Source organism: Branchiostoma belcheri, unplaced genomic scaffold, assembly GCF_001625305.1.
Source record: "Branchiostoma belcheri isolate BF01 breed outbred unplaced genomic scaffold, Haploidv18h27 scaffold6, whole genome shotgun sequence".
Lineage (NCBI taxonomy): Eukaryota > Metazoa > Chordata > Leptocardii > Amphioxiformes > Branchiostomatidae > Branchiostoma > Branchiostoma belcheri.
The window spans coordinates 4,580,844-4,602,222 of record NW_017804242.1 but is presented as its reverse complement, the minus strand read 5'-3'; the positions used below and the strand labels follow the sequence as shown (position 1 = coordinate 4,602,222).

Genomic DNA, 21,379 nt, shown 5'->3' with positions numbered 1-21,379 from the left:
ATTACATGATTTACAGTACCAGAGAGACTGGTGCTTTTTATGGAACAGCCCCACAGGAAACCTGTGTTTTCCTCTTGAGGCTTTTTATAGTGCAATTAGTGGTGGTTTATGAAGTCTCTCACTAACAACTTAGTCAATCAGGAAACCATCATCTGGATTTTATGTCCATTGGTGGTGAGTCAGTCACTGTGAAGTACTTCGTGACAAGGCTTGAAGAAGTGACTCTATAGCTCCATGTACATGTCATGTCTAGTGCTGTGTACCAGTTCGATGTTTAGGTTCAAGTTGAAAATAGAAAATAAAAAGTCAACAACCAATTTCGGACAAAAAGTACATGTCACATACCCCTTTTCTTTCCAAACCATCTAAAACCTTACATAGATTGCAAAATCTGTGCTGCAAAATGAAGAAAACAATGCCATTGGGCATCATCAAGTGTCGGCCTCTATGTTATGTGGCCACAGTTTTGCTCAAACAACATTACCAGGTTGCCAACATGCAATTTTGGATATGCCATTTTACTTGTAAGTCCGGACTTGAACCTAAACCTCTGGACTTGAATCTTACTCCTGTACGCTGGAAATTCTAGGTCTTGATTAGCTGAGCCCCTGATTGCTTTCGAATTCCCCACATAACAGTCTGGCACCTGTCCCTACTTAAGTTTGGTCCTTTTGTCATTAATTAGTTTGGAATGAATATTTCTCAGAGGCAGTGTAATGGGGATTGGAACATTGTGAACTTCCAATCCCTGTTGTCATTAATTACACTGTCATTTACAGACTCTGAGGTTGATACAACTCAAGGGCCAATCAGAGTTGTAGCTTTTATTTCAGGCAAAACATTCAAATGTCAAACAATCATCTATTATAACAGGTGCCAGACTTTTGTACCATTAAGTGTAATCATAGGATTAGACTTAAAGTAAGCTAGAATAGGCCGGATTCCAGACTTTACCAACTAAAGCTGTCACAAGATATCATAATTTGTAATTGCATCTGTAAGATAGAGACAAAACATCCAAATGAAATGTACATGCATGCAGTGCATTTTAAATGTTCTTATTGTTCTCTGAACGACATATTACAATTAATCCATCTATGGATATGGAATACCAACATGACCATTCGTATATCATGATGTTACCAACATTTGATTGATCCTTGTGTCAGCCATATTGCTGATCCATTTTATACTAGCTTGTACACAAGATCACACCATAGAAGAGGAACTCGACCAGAAAGAAAAGGGGGAGCACTGAAACTGGAAACACATTGTGGAATGCTGAGGTTGGTTCACAAACTCTAAACGACTCTGACAACCGTGTTCGGGTCATTTTTGTCCCCATTACGGCCTGACCTTGAGACACAAAACAGGAAATCTAACCAGTAATTGGCACACTGCTGGGTAGGGTAGTGGTAGTTAAAGGGAATCCTGGCTATGGTCTGTTGAAAGGGTCTAGCTGAGGGGTAAGTTTACTTTGAAGCAGCTTCATTGTAACCGACAGAGACCGCATTGAGAAGGCAAAAGCCAGCATGGCTGGTTTTACATCTGAAATCCAACCCAGATCTAGCAGACTGAAATAATCATAGTTCAACAATATTGTGAAATGCATAATACGTGTTCCAATAAAAAGGGACTTTCAATATCGTGACACATGTACATTAATTTGTACTTCTAATAATAGTAAGACCTTTCTAGTGTAACAGTTTTATATTAATAATTGGAGTTCAATTCAAACATCAGTTACACACAGCAACACCCCACTCTTTGACAGAAAAGGTACTGACAAAGTCAAAACACTAGCAAGATGAAAAAAACTGCTGCAGTACCAAGGACTGTCACCAGGAGGCCCAAGTTTGACCTTGACCTTCATCTTCCCAAGACATACATTTACATAATATCATTACAGTCCATGATAATCTATTATGTAGAAACACTTGTCAGACACACACACAAACACACAGACCAAAAACAATACTTCTGTCCCTAAGTTGAAGTAACTAGGCTAACACGATTGTACAACAAACTGTAACTATTGATATCTCAGCTTTCAATACCCAGAGATACATGTATCACAGTTGCCATCATTAGCAGTCTACAGTGGTAGGTTGCCAGTCTTGGCAACCCTCCATGTAGATTTGTTACACACAGATACACATGATGTGTGTGGTTAGGAGGCATCTGCAGGGTTTGTCCCTCGCAAATACCCAGTCTTTAGGGAGGAAGCTCAGCAGACTCAAACCTGAGACCAAAGCCAACTGTTACAGTAGTAAATCACTGCATGGAGTTACTGTAGGTCAAGATACTTGCAATGCCAATTACCTGCATGGAAATGGAGCTATTGTCCGCAGTGACTGTGTTTTTGAATACTTGTGGTCAGCATAACTTATGAGGGTCAGCATGGATTGTAATGATTTTTGTGGGCAGGCCTTGAAAAGTCGAAGTTGATTATGAAACTCTTAGTGACTTTCCTTGGTACTGCAGCAGAAGTTCCAGCTTTCGTTGTTTTTTTTCTTGTCATGGACATGCTATGGTCTTGCTTTTCATGTTAGGTGTAGGTTTGGGCACCCTAATATTACATGTACATGTATATACATGTACATAACTACATTATATAACTCCCTTTGCTTAGCAAGAGCATACTTAAGATATTGAGGGGTGGTTGAGTATTAGAAAGACTCTACTCTGTACTACAGTGTAAGTATTTTAAGTTTTTTTGATGACAGTCTTTAGTTTAACTTTATTATATTTAATATATTTATTTATCCAAAGTATGCAGATCTATGGATCTGTTTTTCAGACATCCCTGGGCACATACATTCAATAGTGCCATGCAAGCAACCTGCCGCAGGGTGTAATATATCTTTTTCAACCACTAACTCAGAGTTAGAGATAAATTTTGCCTGGAGTTCTTTCGGGAAAGTGAAACCTGTCAAACAAAAATACCTGACACAGTGCTCAGACAAATTACATACATATTTAGCATGGAGATTAAAACACCTGGCAGAAATTACTGCCAGGTTTTGTTGGAATGGTCTCCTTGGACCTGTAGAACCCTTGGTTACAAGGGAGTCTCTTCTTTCTGACTTCTGTGGCCCTGAGGTCACGCAAAGTCAAGATCTACCATCAGTTAGCAAGTCTCAACAGTGACCTACAGATCCCATCTATGTCTTTGTGGTGTAGTCTCCTTGCTATCGTTGAATCCATCACATGGGGATGAAGTACTGTAAACATAGAACTTTTCGCAGTGGTTTGATTTCGCTGTAAGAGGAAAAGTAGGTTTTCGTGTTGTCTGAAGTTCACATTTGAAACGATTTATAACACATTATAATATGCTATGATTTCGTGGAAAAAGTCATCACGAAAAATGCAACTATATTGTGAAATGACCACAGAAAGTCTCTGCATCCGCAGTATATTCTGCTTGGACAAATTGCGCCAGGGAATTATGTACCCTCACTAGCCTGGTTGTTTGAAACTCTGGCAGGCAACCAATTCTATGCTGACCTGCCCATCTCTTTACTTGATACACAGTAACATGTGTGCCAGGAGTCACAATGTGACTAGTGTACAAATGTGCCAAGACATATGTTGAATTCACCTTTGACACAGTGACAGCTTTCAAAACCATCCGATCACTACATACTTTTAGAAAGCTTTTGAAAATGTCATATATATGAAAGGTAACCATTCATAGGAGCTAATTCTAACATTTCCATATGGAAACACTGTTACAGTACAGTATTGTATGGACTTATTATATAGACACAGGTGTAAGATATATAGGCTACAACTGTAGGCTGATACAATTGTTTGGGCAGACCACCTGTTCCAGACAATACAGTACCGTGAATCCTAAAATATTTGTAGTGGTTTAATTTTTGCAGCGTCCTCGTAATACAACATCACAACACTGTAAATGTGTGTTTTACATTTGAGATGAAAAGATTTGTTTCAACCGTGAAAATTCGAACGCCAGAAAAACCTTGTCCCTGGGCTCATATACTGTTGCGAAAAACCACTGCAAAAGTAACTGCATTTTACAGTTGTAGCTTTTTTTTAACCTGCTCACCAGGCATATTAAACATTGTGAAGCTATTAATTTCTTCTGTCAGAGAACTATAGGACTGCAATGGTACAGTGACCACATGTTGGATGAGTTGGGCCTAGGAAAAAAAAGTTGTGTTTCCTGTTTCCAGACCTACCCTAGAAAAACCTGCTGACCCTTGACTTTTTTTGTGTGTGGACCCCTGCATGGGACATTTTTTGGGCTGATCGACCTTTTCTAGCTCTATGTTCTGACACCTGAGTGATAAAACATTGTACAATTGGTTTTCTGACCTATTCTAGCTTCGTGTTATGACACCTGAGTGATGAAACAATTCGTTTTCTAACATTGACATTGAAAATAAAAGTGTTCTTATGCAAGATTTACTTTGTTAAACTGTATTGTATATATCTAAGTTGGACCCCCATATAGATATCACTTGTTTAAGTCAAAAAAAAAAGGAACAAGGCTGAGGCAATAAAAATCATTGCCAAGGCGACGACTGAATGATATATATTATTTCATGTGGTGGAGCTAGCAATCTACATTACAACAAGAATTCTGAGATTTCATACCTCCATGAAATATGGGCTTGATATGTAAATGTAAATTTCTTCAATTATGCAAATGACCTCTGCATTAACATGATATATGCATTGTGATGTATGTTAACTTTTGATTAACTTACAGAATTCCCGAGTATGACATTCCCATCATTAACCATTAAGAAATCATAGAATTTTCGCATTAATTATGCAAATTAGGTCATCATTTGCATAATTAGTATATGTTGATGTTCCACCTGCCATAGGTTACATACATTATGTCTGAAAGTAGTTAATGTAAAACACTGTAACTATAGAATTTCCTCATTAATTATGCAAATAAAGTCCTCATTTGCATAATTTGCATTTAATTATGGACATCTCTCTCTCAGCTACCTACACACCAAAAATTATGAAAATACGTTGTTCCTATCTGGACTTATTGGCTTTTAAACATTTCGCCAGAAAGTGCCCTACAGTTCCAGAACAAGCTGCTAGGGGGACCAAACCCACACCACTTATTCCTGACAGGAAAAGCTATCTGTCACCAAAAAGTCAAGACCATAGCATGTTCAGGACAAAAGATACAAAAACTGGAAGTTATGCTGCAGTACCAAGGTCATCCACCAGGAGGCCCATATTTGACCTTGACCTTTGTCTTCCTAAGACTTATCAGCATACCAAATATCATCACAATCCATAAAGGCGTCATGAAGTTATGCCGCCTACAAAGTTGCGGAAACACAGACAGACAGACACACAGACACACAGACAGACAGACAGACAGACACACAGACAGACACGCCAAAAACAATACCTCCATTTTTCATGGAGGTAATTATCAGAAAAAACATATTTCCCTATCTTATAAAGACATGCACATAGTGAAATTTACAGGATGGGTGGAGGAGGTGTGGGGCAATATACCAAATACACGTATAGGAGGAATCAGCCGTTCTTCCCCAGCAATATAGATTTTATGATGACATACTTACTTACTTTACTTTGGTCGAGTTCCCGCTAGAACCAAACCATCCTCCATTTCACTTCACTCTATCCTCCACCAGAGACTGGATTTTATGTCTGGTCTGAAGTTGTTACTCCTTTGACTTTTTTTTACCTTTTGTGGGATCCAAAAGGACGGACAATTTCTTTTCTCTCTGTGATCTGATATGGTCTTTGGCCAGAGACAGCTGTGCTCTCTGTCCATGGTGTGGGGAGAAGACTGATGACCAGTAATTAATCTTGCCAGGCAGCTGGATGGGTGGCACGTGGGCACCGGTGTAAGTTACCTGCTTGATCCAAAAACCACATGGCCGAAGGTTTCCTCACAACCAATTCCCCAGGGAATGCATTCGTGTAATTTTTGAAATTCTTTCAAAGCGATCGTAGTACTTACACAAATGCCTCCGCCCCCAAAGGGCGTCGCCAAAAAAGAAGATAATCCCTATACCTACCGACCCTAATTTTTTCAGGACTGAAACAGGAAACACAACATTTTTTTTCCTAAGCCTGACCACATGTTAGCCTGGGTGCCAAACCCATAGCACGCTGGACACAAAATATGAGATACTTTGTGTCCAGTGTGCTATGGGTTTGGCACCCAGGCTAACCACATGTTGGATGAGTTGGAATGAAGTCAGTTCTCTGTGTGTGAGAAGTCTGTCATCAGTCCTGTCACTCATTCCCACACAGTCAGACAATTATCTCTGGATAACAAGCATGAAATTAAAAGCTTCTGTCACACTGTGGATGGAATGGCAGCCCACTGGGAATGACATCTCACCCTGTTTAAAAAGGCACATGTCCATGTATGCTGAAAGTATGTGTCAGTCAGTGGACAAGGAGGCCTGTTCTAGATCATGAGATGAAACTACCTACATGTACGTGTACAACCTATACTCAGTAAGTGCTTTAAAATTTGGGAAATTATTTTCATAGCCATACATGAATGTAGTGCTATCAACCCCCATTGAATGTCAAAATCAGTTTTTACAAGGTTTAAAAGTTGTGACATGATTTTTGGTTGGTCTTTATGAATATAACTGAGATCTGAAAAAATTATGTTTTATTGAGTTAAAGGTAATGAAATTGTAGTCAAAACAAGGATCTTTATGAATATAAGTAAGATCTGAAAAAATTATGTTTTATTGAGTTAAAGGTAATGAAATTGTAGTCAAAACAAGGATCTTTATGAATATAAGTAAGATCTGAAAAAATTATGTTTTATTGAGTTAAACTTAACCCTTGTCCTGCTGTGCGCAACATATGTCGCGCGGCACATACAGTACCATCTATATAGCACCCTGTATAGGTACGATTTGGGGGTATTTCTCATGGAACGCTTCACACAGCAGCGAAACGCAACGAATGCGGAAGTAACTATGCCACTGCAGAGCAAAAAAAATTGGGAGTCTATGATCTAATTAAGACATGAAATTATTGAAAAATATTGTGCCAGGAATGCCAGCAGGACAAGGGTTAAAGGTAATGAAATTGTAGTCAAAACAAGGATGACAACATGAAATTGTTACTCAAGCAACTGAATAGGTTTTGAATACTGTCAGACATTTCAAGACTTTTAGTAGCATCCACTTCTTTTCATCAGTGACTGGTAGTGGATGCTACTTGAAACATCTGACAAAACATATCCATGTTGCTTGAGTAAGGTTTTTAATGCATCTGTATGCCTAATCTTCATCCACTAAATTGATAAAACATGCTATATCAGTAAATCAATGTACATGGCACTTCTGCCAATTAGGCCACACCAATTTAATTTGTTGGTTCTCGGATTTTAAATATGAAGCGACAGGGTGAAAAAAAAATATAAAAACAGGTCTAGGCATCCTATTATAGCCTTTTAAAATGCTACGGAATGAGCCATGAAGTCAACACAAAAGGCTGGGTTGAAATTTAAACATTGAATTTTGAACTTTTAATCAAACCACTGCAATGATAGATGGGAAAACTGTAACAAGTAGGAAGAAAAGGACTTTCCTCAACGGTTGGGGGCAAAACATGAGCATTTTTCAGTTGATTCAGGACCAGAATCAAGTTTTTTAATTTTTTTGTTGCAAATCAGAAAAAAACGAAGAGGCGAATCCGATAACCAACAAATTAAATTGGTGTGGCCTTAATAAGCCAATATCACTATCATGGTCTGAGCTACAGACAAACTCAGAAATCCGATGCTCTGGCCAAACTTGCTGAGCAGCTAGAAGTGGAATTCCCCCAAATATAAACCACATGACGCACACCACAGAGTGAACACGATAGCTTATCTACGTGATCAATGCTCTCCTTTTAAACTCCTCACCTTTTAGTTACTGATCCCAGACACTGACACTGACCCTGGCCGACAATACCGCCTACTCAGATCAAGATTTATTTGTATCTCTGATGATCAGTGGGAGACGGAGGCTATAAAATCTTCATAAAACAGGATCAGTTCACCTGTGACTTGTGATAGGTTGTCATCGATGTGAAGTCCCTCCATTATTTACGAGCACCCCTATAAATACATGGTGACAGCCAGGCTGGAGTAATTACTAGTAGTAGGAGCATATTTGCTGGGCAGCTGTGTAGGGAAAGGTAGGTGTGTGGGTTCTCTCCAGTGTTCTAGCCAGTATCCGTCTTTCTGTCATTTGACGGAATTTTGCTGCTCATGAAGAATAAAATTTTGACTAATCTGTCATCTTTGATGCACACAAATTGGTGTGTAAACATGGGAAAGAGATGTCATCAAACTAAGCTTGATCTACAGCAAAATTTATCCCTCAAAATGCAGGAAATGGCATTTCAGAGGGTCCCTTTGCCTAGAATTGTTACTTTGGCACTTGACATGATGTTATGCCTTATGGCAAAAAAAATGAAGTGACCGAAAAACTTTCAGGCTGGCTAGAACACACTCAGGTTCTCTCTTCTCTTAAATGTACTTTTCATTTCTAAGGATTTGGATATAAATGTTTCAATTGCAATACTAGTACATGTATGTGACAATACAATTTTACCTGTGTGTTATTTTGCAAACTCATGTCCAAAGGAAGGGCGGCTTACTAGATATTATCTAATTATGGTAACTTTTGGCTACATGAAATCACTAGTCTAAGAAATATACCCAGATACAACTGAGTCAGCATTAATGCATTCAATGACATTTCCTCTAGATCAATGCCCTTGTTTTGAACCAACACCTTTTGCTCAGAAGGCCAGTAGAAGTGCCAAGTGGCAAAATCCCAATTAAAACATGCCAATCTTGCTACAAAAGTAGGACAAAGCAGTGAGGCTCTGTGTAGAGTAGACGCCTAGCAGCTGAAAAAAATCATAGTTTGCGTACAAAATTTCTGTCATTGAAGAAACTTTGTGGATTAAAATTGTTGCTGAAGACAAGATGAACATGTCTATGGATTGTGACTCTTTGAAACCTAATGTGGCTCTTTCCTGTTGTCTACAATTGCAGTCTCTATCCCTCATGTTTCTTCACTTTTCTACAGCCAAGCTTACTCGATCATGTAACTTTTCAGTCACCAAAAAGTCTACAGGAATGTCCTCTTGATTATTTAAATTACTTTCAATAATACATCTGGATTTATCTGGTGAAAGTTTTGGAATTCTTCAGTTTGAAGTGACAACAGTAACTAATCGACAGCCAAGAGCATGTGCGACTAATTCTCTGAGAGTATTGGTTTCAAAAACAAATTTTAAGTAGTACTACATATGTATGATCCTGGTAAAAAATAATGTTTACAACTTTATTATAATACCAGATAAGTAAGACAACAACTCTAAAAGTTAGGTTAAGGATTTTCAGGCTGTGACAAGAGTGTATATTTCTCTCCCAGGAATGAGCTCTAGACAAGAAAAAACAAGCTTGGATTCATGACTTTCATGACCTACACATCTGTCCACACCAGACCAAAGGTTGGCCATTGAAGGATCTGCCCTGTCTTGACATTTTCTCATGAGAACTAGAGAGAATTACAACTTTGGACACTCACAACAGCTGAAGAAATAATGAACGAATTCTAAACTTTTGCTCACAGAGGAAACACATGTTATTCAATGTAGTGATGAGAGATTCAGGATTTGGAAAAAAAAGTTATCTAACGGTCAACTAGAGGTTCATTTAAATTAAATGTAAAATCAAGACTAGTAGATGAACATAAACCAAAATCATCCTCAGGTATTTTTCAGTTAGGCCACACCAAGTAAATTTTATGGATGACGTCCACGCGCGCATTGATTTTGGCATGTTCCTAGAAAAAAAAACAAGAAATTCCGCTTCCTGTAACTATGACCAAAGAGTCACGACAGTGCCGCAAGTCGTCAGATTGACGTGAAACCCATAGAAAAAGCCTGTGGCTATTGCCATCCTGTTTTCACTGTCCACGGTTCCACCTGATTTATTGCTGTTTTGATGATGAATAAAAGACTTCTTGCTTGTCACACTTTGTCACCTCAATCAATTCGTGTCCTGACATTTGTCGTCTCATAATATATTTCTAATCTAGGCATCTTGTTTTTTAAGGCCCTTCTTGTTTTTCTTTCGCCCTCTCGCATTAGATTTAGGGTCTCCAAAGGACGTCATCCATAAAATTTACTTGGTGTGGCCTTAAAGAATTCTAAACTTTTGCTAGCAGATGAAATACATGTTCATGTACTACGATGTAGATGATCATGAGACAGTCAGGATTTGGAAAAAAAAAGTTCTCTAGAGGTTTATTAAATGACTAGAATGACTAGAATCATTGACAAGTAAATTAAAATAAACCAAAATCATCCTCAGGTGATTTTTAGTTTGCTAAGTTTAGTGGTTTAGGATTACACAAAATTATGACTAGGAACAATATTACATGACATGTATATTGTATAGAAACAGTTAACTGTCATGAAAGTTCACCTATTTTTATTGGTTCAACACGGTTAAGATCTTGTCTCTCTTCTGGATAAAGTAGACAGATTGGCTATTAGAATTGCTGAGTACAACAGCTGAACTGCAGTGAAGAAACATAAGGCCACACCTATGTAATTTGTTGGTTCTCGGATTCGCCTCTTCTTAAAAAATCTGTGAACCAACAAATTAAATTGGTATGGCCTAACAACTGTGTATAGAGTGGTGGAGGTTTAGTCCAGAGGTCTAAAACTCACTGTGTCATGCCTAAGCTGTAATGTTGTTTACAATATTTACACAGACCAGCACATGATGACAAACACTCCGACACTTCCTTGTGGATTCAGCATCAGGTTTCCTTGTAGGTGATATGTCACCTGTCAGATGTCCAGAGGTCAGCTAGTTCAGTACTACTGGTCAATATAAGACCAGGCTGGTCAGGATAGCTCAGGCCAGTGACCTTACTCTGACATGGACATGGACCATATGCCAACTTTCCTTTTGCTGTTTTAGCATTAATTTAAATTAGCTAATGTTTGCAATTAGTTTTCTTGGTAATTTCTAAAAGGCTCAGTTTCATCCTAGTGACAAGGAATGTCCAAGTATCCATAGGTTGTGTCATGATCATGTGCTCAGCAGACACCATCAGGCCTAACTGTCATGACTGTAGTGTAAACTGGTGTGAATTATTTGTCCAGGTCAGATCTATACCCTTTAGTCATAGTTGGTCCTGTCTCATTCTCACTTGTCTGCAATCTGTCAAAGTCTTTGGAAGGTGATGCCATCAATCTCCAAGCAGATGATGAGGAGAGGAGTATGTCAGGGTACACTAGACTCTGATATTGCTGCTAGAATTGCCTCTTTTACCGGTACAGATTCTGAACAGTTTTTGTTGACAGTCACTAAGCAGAATGCTGTAGTACAGTTATTAAGTGTTAATGTGCTAAGGCGGTGTGCCATTAATCTTAAAATCCTAAAGAATTGTTTCAACCACAAAACTCAACAAAGACGTCCTTTTCCCTCTTACCACTGCAAAATGCATAATTTTACAGTAGCAACATCTGCCTCAAGAGTCAAGGTTACATAACAGAAGCCCCCACCCTGTACTTCCCGTTTTTTTTAATTTTCAGCTTTCCTGGCAAAAAGAGTTTCAAAGGTCAGAAACCATGAGGTAAAAAATTATTTGCAGAACATGTAGCACCATAAAAATTGCTCTTCTAAGAATGATTGTGATAAATCACATTTCTTTGGGTTCAGAAGTTCAAGATCTTTCTTCTCAGACAAGACTTGTAGTTACCAAACACAATGACCCCTGAAGGTCAACACTTCAGGGCTCGAAATACTTTTCCTGCAAACCTGCACTGGTACGGGCAGCCTTAAAAATTACCTGCACGTCGGCAAAAGGTACTGTGCCTGTGCAAAAATTATAAGAATTTTGCCTGTTGCAGACGGTATCTTTTACAACATTTGGAAACTAGACGGATGTTACCTTATATGTGCAAATAGGACCTTATATGAGATGTTCTGCCCAAGTGTTATGCACAATACTTAACGTATTTTGTGCAGGTGCAGTACGTTTTGCTGACGTACTAAAATTACCTGCACCAGATGAGTTTTACCTGCACTATACAGTTTAGTTTCTTTGTACTATATTGTAGTTCCAGTTCATCAAAAAAATTTGACTAGAAGCACCATTTTGAAAATATTAATCAAAAGTTCTTTGCTGCTTTTTGAAGTTACAAATGAACATGATTTTTCACCATGACATTGTACTTCATATCAGGCTTTTAGCTAGGATTTTTTTGTTGGGTGTCCATTTTTTTATTGTACGCAGCAAAGACGCACAGTGTGTGACCTTTTTAGGGGGGCTTTTTTGACATTCATAATTCTGTCAAACACAACTTTCTGCATTTTGAGGAATTTGAGTTTTTTCCTTCAGTAAACCATCATTTTTGTATGCTGAAAGGAGGCATGTGTGCATGGCAGGGGTTGGAAGTGGAAAAAATAGGGCGTCTTTTGGGTGTCCTACCAAAAAGTAGGGCGTCCAATTTCTTACTATTTTCAGTACAGGGCGTCCAAAAGACACCCTGGACACCCCCTAGCTAAAAGCCTGCTTCATATTTGTCACTCTATAGTGTTTGAAGCTGGTTTTCTCATACATTTTGTAGCCTACAAAGCTCCAATTTTTACCTGCACTAACCAGTGCATGCAGGACGTGGTATTTCCAGCCCTGCACTTCATGGAGCATATGGCAAACAGTATAGTAACACTAAGCCTCTGCCAATGTACAAAACTTGTGGGCATGGAGACCTTTTCAATTCCTGACCTCATCTGGTTTCACATCTGTACATCTGATCTGCATTTCTTTACAGGCCCACAGATAGACCAGTACAGTTGTGTCTGCTACTGTCCATGGAGAGTTACCAGTGAGAGAGCCTGCTTCATGTGAATGGGTACTGAGCTAGTATAGCTGCAAACTCACAGGTAAAGTAAATGATGTTATTTGAGTTGTCCAATGCCTTTCAATTATCATCATCAATAACTAAATACGTAGACAACACCTGTTAACACTTCTATCTGCTGCAAGCACATCCCATTCTTCATTTTGTTTAATTCCTACATGTAAAATCATAGTTACTACTAGCTAGAGAGTAATTGCAGTGGTTTTGTCTTGCGATAGGACTAGGAGGGAAGTTGCTATTTGAGTTGTCCAATGCCTTTTTTTAATATATACAGTCAAATCTGCTGAAGAGACCACCTCTTCAAGCAGGCCATGGCCACCTGTCCATGGTGACCGCTTTTTCTCTGTCCCAAAAATTTCCTCAAGGCCTGATACCTGTCCATGGTGACCACATCATTTTCAATCATGTTGATTATTGATTGTAACTAATGAGAAATCATGGAGAAACCAGCCAGTTTTCCTTGACTGCTGGATGATGTTTTTGTTCGAGGTAAATTGTAACATTTCATATGTAGCTGGCAGCGCTTAATGTGTGCTCAAAACTGCTCATACAATTTAAAGCTTATTTGCTCCCAAACAGTGCTGACTTGTGCATGGGGATCCTTATTTACAATCTGCAAGTCATTAGACACAAGTCCACCTAGAGAAGTGACTGTTTGAAGCTGTGTGGTCTTGAGAAGCCTGGTGAGGGTACTTGGGTGCACTTGTATAGTCTAGCAGGATGAAACAGAGCACAACATGTTAAGTGATGGTCAGCTGGGATGTGACTTAGTTGGGATGGGGGTGGGCGCTCGTCTGGTGTACTTGGGTTCTCACTATTAGGCTCTTACACAGTGTGTATCATATTTCAGATCGGTAACATACATAATTCATAATTATTTGGATAGGTGCCCTTAAGTAGTCCACCTAACCTACAGTCCACCTAGAGTGCACTATATCTTGTAGCTGTAGAATATTGTTAGCAATGGTGCTATATCCCATTGATTAATTTACCAGGAAGAGATTCAGTATGTCTCTATATGGTGAATTTTAATGGGATAGCATCCCTGTTATCCCATTAATTCACCAGAGATCTGCACAACCACTTTACCACCTGTCTTTTGAGCTGGAGTCTAAAATTCTATATTTTTTGTTGCTAACTGTTTTGAAGAAGTAAAACCATTTTTCATTACTTTTTGACATCAAAGACATATCAAGAATGTTCTAATACCTTAAAGTTGTCATAAACCTTTCACAAATATTATATATCTGCACGGCACACATGCACAACCAAACTTACATGTAAGTGCCCATGCAGCTCCAATTTTCTGTATTGAAGAAGAGTGGACACAAGCTACAATAAAATCCCTAGTGTTACCAAAAATAAACTCAAAGGAAGCCCAGGTCTGCTAAGTGTGAGATATGTTGACCTTGCCCAGTAGTCATGACCTTGACATGTACTGTAATGCATTTTAATACCTTCTCAGTGGCTCTATCTATTTTGGGGTAGTGGCTTTCTTGGTGTTTGAAGTTTGCAGTTGAAATACTTCAGTAGAAGTACATATAGAACACCTAATTTACCGTGTTATTATTTCACATCATGAGGTCATCACTAAAAATCATGAAAACAATAAAACCATCTCAAATGTTTCTGTGTTTACAGTAACTTCAGTATTCAGATAAGCGGCTGCAGCTCATACAGACAACTCAACATAGCTTGATCTTTTCACCCCCAGGATAAAAGGGCCGTGATTCCTACTAAAAATAAACTTGGACAGTTATTATAGAATGACAAACAGCCAACAACTGGCTTGGTCGTTCACCGACAAAGCACATAGCGTGATGAGCAGCACGATTGTCCGGTGCTTGGTAACATCAGAAGTCTGGACTGGGAGATCCTGCCAGTGGGTTTGAGTCCCAGTCTTAGACATCAAACGTGCGTATGCTGAGGCACATCCTGCTGGTAGGGTTTGGGGTTCTTAAGATATCCAAGTTCCAAGTCATTTCATCTGAAGTAGTTTGCATAATATAACTAACAGGCTTTATATAGACATCTCTTTTAAAAAACCAATACGTAATCAGAAGACTGATATGTAGTTATTGTTTTATCTTGTGTGAGAGGACTAATTCTTATATTATTTATATAAAACAGCTATGATTTGATTGCTAATTATATTGAAGCCTTCAACTTGATTATGTAGGTAGAACCTATTTTGAATGCCCTTCATCGACTGCTATTTTTCAACTTAAACCTATAAATGTGTATTCTTAAAAAGTAATTTGACTGACACCAGAATTTTAAACCGAATCTCTCTGTCTTCATAGCTTGTCTTGATCATAGATAACGAAGAAGGACAGATTTGGTCGGAAAATTCCAGTGAATTAGATTCTTGTTAAGTTGGAGAACATTTCAATTTTCATTACTACCGGTATAGGTAATCTACCAACTCAGATGCAAGCGTATACATGTATATTCTATTGATTTTGACAGGCAAACCATTGCGGATGATGGAGTTCCTGATAGTGTTGGTGCTGCTGTCCTTCCCGGTACTTGGGCAGAACCAGGAGGAACCCTCCGCGGCCCCCGAGTCGCAAACTCAGGTCCACAACATCGACATGCGCCCTACCAACCCCGCCGAGGGCGGAGCCAGCGCAGAGAAGTACTCTTACACCATCCCGGGACCTAACGGCCAGCCAATCACCACTAATATTCAAATTAACGTGGACAGGGGCGCGTACACCAGACTGAACCTGCCGCAACAAGCCATGAAGGGGGAGGCCGGCGCGCAGATCGTGTCGGCCGATTTCTTTCAAATGTCGGAGAGCGACTATAAGGAGTTGGAGAAGGCCGTTATGGGAGTGCAGGGGCAGGTAATCAGGGAAGTACAGGAGAACAGGGAACAGGCCAAACTGATGGCGATGGCACAGGTGGTCAGCAGGTAAGGACAATGTGGGAAAAGAACCATGAAATACATGTAAAGGCTAGGAAAAAATGTTGACTCTGACATTAACGACCATAATACTAATAGGCCTTTTTGGGGTCTGTTTGCAAGGTCGTATTAAATTTTAAAGTTTTGATCTGACATCTGAATTTCAAACCGTCTGAAATGCTATTTCACACATTTTCAGAGACTGGTAACAGCCTCTGAAAATGTATGAAATAACAAAATGATACTCTTATTGAGTATCCGGGATGGGATGTACTTATGACTTAAAGTATTTGTCCCTTCCTCACAAGCAAATGGAGAAACTAGTGCTTTAGACAGCCCTGGTCCTGATGCATTTCAGTTTTACTCTAAGATTTATTAAACCGTATGAAGTGTTGGATCAGTTTCAGCCAAAATATAAATAAAAGAAAGAAAATAGATATCCCTTAGTATTTACCACCCCTAATTTTTTCAGGACTGTACTAACCAGAAACATTTTTCCAAGGCCTATTAAAGGTAACAGACTTACTGATACATAGTTTTTAACATCATTTTAAACCTCTCCACATGGTCTATACTTGATACATAATTGCACTGTAGAATTAACTAAGCCAGTCTTGATAATTAATTCAGTCAGACACATAATTGACATCTAGACAGTGATTGGCTCTTCACCAAGCGTTTCTCCATGTTCACGAGTCCAATTACTGGCCGTGGTCCACTTGGCATATATCTGCATCATAAAGAACATGGCAACAAATGAACGAGCTGGCAAGCGAACAACTGGGCCAAAGTCTGACCTACTGTAATTGTCCCACAGTGTTGCCAAGAGAAATTAGTCTGTTCTATGTTGGCAGTGACATCTTTAAGTGTCAAAGTGTCCAACCAAAGGACTGGGAAAGATCTATATGACTGTTGTATATATACTCTGTCTACCAGAAAGTAGGTTAACTGTCTGGCTCTGATGACTGGTTTAGGCTACACTGACATTGGCAGAAGGTACTGCACCTGCGTGAAACCCGTAATGTATTGTATAGCACTTCGGCAGAACATATCATATAAGGTCGTATTCACCAATATAAGGTTAGTATTCCGACAGAAGTTAAATTTCCAAATGTTGTGTCTGAAAAGATATTGTCTGAAACAGGCAAAATTCTAATGCAATGGTGACCAAAAATCCAATGAAAGCCGCGAAAATCCAGGGTTCTACGCAGGCACAGTAATTTAATTTTCTGCTGACGTGCTCAATGACATCCACATGTGCCTGAATTTTCATACAGTTGAAAAGAAATGTTTGCGACCATAGTAACTGGTTTTTGGATAAGTGAGGGAAGGACAAAAAAAAAGAACTTCAAAATGCCAGAGGAAAGGTAGCAGGGCTTACATTACCACTAAGACTTGCAAAGTTCAAGAAAATGGGAAAGAACAAAATTAAAGAATTTATTTTTTGGTGTACCATGCCCTGTGAGTTACAGTCATTTGTTCAACCTTCCTGACAACGTAGATTTCAAAATGAAGACAACTTTTATTGTTGTCCAATTGTTTTTTAATTTGTAAGCAAGCTTGCATCGGTTTTTGGGGTGCCAAGAGGATGTCATCCGTAATGGTATATTTTTCATATTACTGTTTACTATGGTTAGTTCACTACACCACAGGAAGTCTGCCATGGGTATACGTACGCCCATGTGCCAACTCTGCAAATCTTTGCGGCATGTTGACATACGTTTAATGCACCAAACTTGGCAGCTCTGTCAGTCACCTGAGTTACTCTGTAACCTTACATCAACAGTCAAGCTGTTAGAATGGGGTACGTTACATGCAAGCAAGCTCTTAAATGTCAGAAGACATTAGAGTTTATGGCTATGGTGTCTTGACCAGTAAAGGGGCCAGTATATTATATATAGTTTCTTGCGAGAAATCCCACCCATGTGGGAGATCTAGAATGTACAATGTACATGCACTTTTGAGCTGGAGCTGTAATTTTTGACTGTGGGTATTTGGTATACACCTAGATAACAGTACATGTATTTTATTGTGTACGGTTATAATGTGTGTAAAGGTAATAATTGCACATAAACTTAAAAGTTTCAGAAAAATCTTTTTTTTTTTGTAAATTCAGATTGAAGACAGGGAGTAGGTTTGTAATTATTATGTTTTGCTGACATTTTACCTGACTTTATTTCATGTTGATGCGCACCCAAATTTGTTTCTGAGCACGTAAGTTTTCTGGTTACTAGATATAGTAAGTACACTACTGTGCACTCATTTAAAAAAAAAAAAAGAATTTCGAGCCCTGATTTCGAACCTTCCAGAAAGTCAGCCATTTACGATGCTAAACTTTAAAGTCGGATGAAATCCTTTCACCATCTGGAGGCATGCAGTTGCCAGCAGCCTTGTAAATGACGTAATCCGATTAAACCCTGTCATTTCATGTCCTGTAACGAGATTAACTGACCCAAATGGTTAATCGCCACTTAAACCAGTTAACAACAACACTTACTTCCGTCTACCATCATCTAATAATGATTGTAAGAATCTTAATGCTCATCAGACAAGAAAATTACAAGGCGAATGCAGCAATGATATACCATACCCTATACTGTAAGTATGATAATTGTAGTCTTATTGACTCTTACTAGTTATTTTGAAAACATGCCAAGTTCTTTTGGCAGAGTAAGGATGTATGACATCCTGCCAAGTGCATTCGATGCCAAAGTAGCCATCTGTGTGCCAGTTGCCTTTACAGGCAGGGTCTGCAAATTAGCTTAACAGCAATTGGTCTTTGCAACTTCTACTAGTGAAGGATTTCTGTATTACGTCGATGAAGGTTAGACATCCAGGTAATACGATATGCCAAAAAACAGTTACTCAAGCAACTGGATATGATTTTGGGGTTCAAAATCATATCCAGTTGCTTGAGTAACTGTTTTTTGGCAGATTTCTGTATTAGTTGGACAGAAACACATGCGAGCGAAGAATGTTTTGATCTCCGTACCTGGCATTGGTTTACATTGTTATCTTCCTGTTCAGTCACCAGAGTCCTAAGGCTTAGGAAAAAATGTTGTAATTAATATCCCGACCCTGGCTTTCTTGGGGTCAACTGCTGCCAAGGTCGTAAGATTTTTGATTTGACATCTGATTTTCGAAACCCCTGCGTGGACAGGAACGCTATTTCATGTGTTTAAGAAGCAAATATTTCAGTAAATTGGGTGGAATAGTTCCAGTCCCCCACAAGAAAATGGACGGACATGCCCTGGAGACTGCCTTGGTCCTGATGCATTTCAAGTTTTACATAAAATTGTTAAACTTAAAGACTGGATTTGTTGGATCACTACAGTCAAAATCTAAAAAATAAAAAAAGAATCCCTTGGTAACCTCAAAGTTGGACTCTATTTTTTGCAGGACTGAAATCAGGAACACATTTTCCCCTAGGCCTAACCTAGTGTGGCGTATTTAGCGAAACTTTTTTAGCATGGTATATCCCCCTCGCCCTCCCCCTTCTTTTGGGTCACCCCTAAATTCAATTTTGGCCTGGACCAGTCCTCTGTTGCCATTAGACTTCCTCCTGCTGGAGTCTGTCATACTTCCAGGGAGTATGATCACTTCTGACAGGTACAGTTCATATCTCACCACACACTGACAGTGTAATGAGGGTGGCAAGGCAGTCTTGTGGTTAGGGTTGTTGACTCACAATGCGAAGGTTCTGGGTTCGAATCTCTGGCAGTTTTGAGCCTTTGGGGAGTCTGACAATCTCAAAAGTCACATGAAAATTGGGAGCTTTTTCCAAATTGGCATCTGATTCTAATCTTAATCCCTCTTTCAGTAACTTACATGTAGTTGATATAACCAATTGGTCTTTTGGGGTCTTCTAAAAGTACATGATGTTTCAGTTAGGTATGGACTAATTTGAGTTGAGAATTATTACAAAATGGCTATTGAAGCAAATTTTTATGACATCAGGATGATTTCTTGAAAAGTGGCTTTAAGAGATTTGGTGCAAGTGAATATTTTTCCTCAGTAATGTACAATGTACATACTTGTAGGAGGGCCTGCATGCCCTTTTTGGTAAGGTGTAATCAGGCTTTTTTAGCCTTCGTAATCCGTAGGCATCATCATCATCAATCCAGGGTAATGTCACTCCTCCGGAGGAACCCCTCCCTTGACTCATTCCACTCTCTTCTCAGTCTGGCGTATCTGGGCCAAGCAGGGCCCAGGTGTTGCACAAGACTGTCCCTCCACCTCGTACAGGGCCGTCCTCTGCGTCTCCTCCATTCCCGGGGTGTCCACTCAGTGGCTCTTAGTGTCCATCTGTTGTCTTGTAGTCTAGCTACATGTCCGTAGGCAGCCGTTCAAAATCAATGTAATCTGTAATCAGTACATTAGCTGTAACGTGTAATTGGTCATTTTCATTCTAGTATTCATAATCACTATCACCCCCCCCCCCCCCCATGCAGGCCCTCTTGTAGTACTAGTAAATGTAAAAAAAGTTCAAGCCCTGTACGGTAACATTAACTTAAAGCTGACTTGAAGTCAACTATTTCAAATGCAGGCTCTGTGACTTTGTCTAGCATACATGACCTTCTCTCCAGGAGGGCTTTGAAAATAGACATGAGTGGCGACAGTCCTGCCCATGGAATTCCCCCTGCCCCATTAAACCCAGTGCACCACACATCATAAATTGCTCAAACCCAAGACCCTATATCTAAATGGCATGCCACAGATGTCTGCACATTTTATTGGTCATAGACCATTGAAATTTATATCATTAGTAATTTACAGTAAGTATAGAACACTTTTAGCAACAGATATATACATTATTTTTGTTTTTTAGTATTTACAAGTTCCTGGTTAGCCTTTAACCCTTCATATGTTGCTGTATATAAAGGCTCTTGGTTTAACCCTCCACAATAGATCCTGACTGTCCATCATTATTAGCAACTCAACCAATGAGAGGATAACAACAACTGGTTCGACCAATGAGAGAGTGGCTAGTACATATTTGTCAAATACATGTATTTGCAATCGCATGTTTTTACTTTGCATTGATTTTGGTGGAGGTGGGGCTATGGGATCGGTCCATTACTATACAATAGGTATTTTGACCCTGAAACTGTTTCTTGTTCTGTAGGGAACATGCAACAAAGATCAGCCAGTTGGAGCAGTCCCGTATTCACGATGCCAGCAAGCTCCAGGAGCTCCAGTTCGAGCTGCGTCGCCTGGCAACCGACTTGAACGAGGTGCGTACGGCCAACCAACGGCAGTCCGTGGAGATGGAGGACCTCCGAGAGGAGAACGCTAACCTACGCGCCGTCATGAGGGACATGATGTTCGGTAACGCCACCAAGGCCGGATCCACCTTACAGGCAGACTACGAGTCCATCCTGAAGCCGTGGGAAGGAACCAACTGGACCAAAGTGTTGTACCAAGCTCTGAAACTCATCGGACTCGATAAAAACGCAACGGACAGCCTCGAAACTCTATTCAATGGTAAGGTCAGCTTTTCTGAGCAAGAATTCGCAACGGGTG

At 39.5% G+C, this 21,379-nt stretch overlaps 1 protein-coding gene across 1 annotated transcript in view; it reads right to left on the bottom strand.

The window, feature by feature from the left end:
* LOC109482657 (WD repeat-containing protein 31-like) overlaps positions 1-21,379 on the bottom strand; it is a 39,982-nt gene that overhangs the window by 12,778 nt on the left and 5,825 nt on the right. The gene's annotated exons all lie outside the window — the stretch shown is intronic.